We start from the raw sequence: 1436 nt of genomic DNA, 5'->3' as shown, positions 1-1436 counted from the left end.
GGATGGGTGTTTCAGAGGCAATATGATTGGCATAGGACAGAGCAGAGTTTAGGGTTGTTGTATATAGGGTCGCTATGAGTTGCAAACAACTCGACGGCACATAACAACAACAGCAGTTCTAAATCTTGCTCTATCTTGACCCAATCTCACTGTTTCTGGTACACCTACCCCAGTTATCCAAGTTATTGAGTAAAATCCATTTCATTTAGGGTCTTCCTCTTTTGTACCAGCCTTCCACCCTTCCAAGCATGATCTTCTCTCCAAGAACTGGACCTTCCTTGCAGCATCCCCACAGTATCAGAAAAAGCTTCAAAATACTTACCTCTAAGGAATAGCTTGGTTTCACCCTCTCTAGGATAAGCCTCTTTGTTCTCCTAACAGTCTATGGTATATTAAATCCTCTTCACCAGCACCATCTATATATACAGAGAACTACCAGAAATACAAGGTGGGTTTATAAGAGGTTATGGCATTAGACACATTATTGGCAATGTTAGATGGATCTTAGCAGAAAACAGAGAACCAGAGGGATATCTATCTGTGTTTCATTGATTATACAAAAGCATTTGAATGTGTGGATCACAATAAATTGTGGCTAACCTTAAGGAGAACAGGAATCTCAGAACACTTTCTTTTGCTTATGTGAAACTTATACTTGGACCAGGAAGCGATCCTCAGAACACTGAGCAAGGAAACACTGCACGGTTCACGATCAGGGAAAGAGCGTGTCAGAGATGCATCCTATTTCTATATCTTTTCAATCTATATGCAGAACAGATCATTCTGGAGGCTGGGCTTTATGAGGAGCAATGTGACATTAGGATTGGAGAAAGACTCATCAAGGGCCTACGTTATGCAGACAACAAAAACTTGCTTGCTCAAATGCTTGCTCCAGAATGTCAAAGACTATAGTCGTTAATATGGACTGGAGTTCAACATCAAGAAGGCAATAATTCTCACCACTGGGCCATTTGGCAGCATCAAAACAGATGGAGAAGAGATTGAGGTTCTTAATAGCTTCAGCTTGCTTGGCTCCACAGTCAACACTCCTGGCACCAACAGAAAATCTAAAAAGGAATTTCACTGAGAAAATCTGCTGTCAAGGACCTCTCCAGAGTACTGAGAAGCAACGATGTCAGTCTAGAGACTAAGTGTGCCTGATCCAGGTGGTAAAAGTTCAGGCAGGCTTCATAGGGTCACTAGGAGTTGTGCTTTTTGGCACATAACATCAACAATTGAAATACTGGACATTGAAAGATTGAAGATTAGACAGCTGCTCCAGTGGAGAAAGATGGAAAATCTCCTCCCATAAAGATAAAAATTCAGTGCAGGGTCGCTGAGTAGGAACTGACAGCTATGGAAATAACAGTCTAAGGCATTAGAAATAATGGAGCACACTGCACTGAAACAGATGAGGGAGTGAATAATTTAAAAGC

The sequence above is a fragment of the Elephantulus edwardii genome, unplaced genomic scaffold (assembly GCF_000299155.1).
Source record: "Elephantulus edwardii isolate Elephantulus edwardi_28Jun2011 unplaced genomic scaffold, EleEdw1.0 scaffold00069, whole genome shotgun sequence".
NCBI lineage: Eukaryota > Metazoa > Chordata > Mammalia > Macroscelidea > Macroscelididae > Elephantulus > Elephantulus edwardii.
This window is presented reverse-complemented; position numbering follows the sequence as displayed.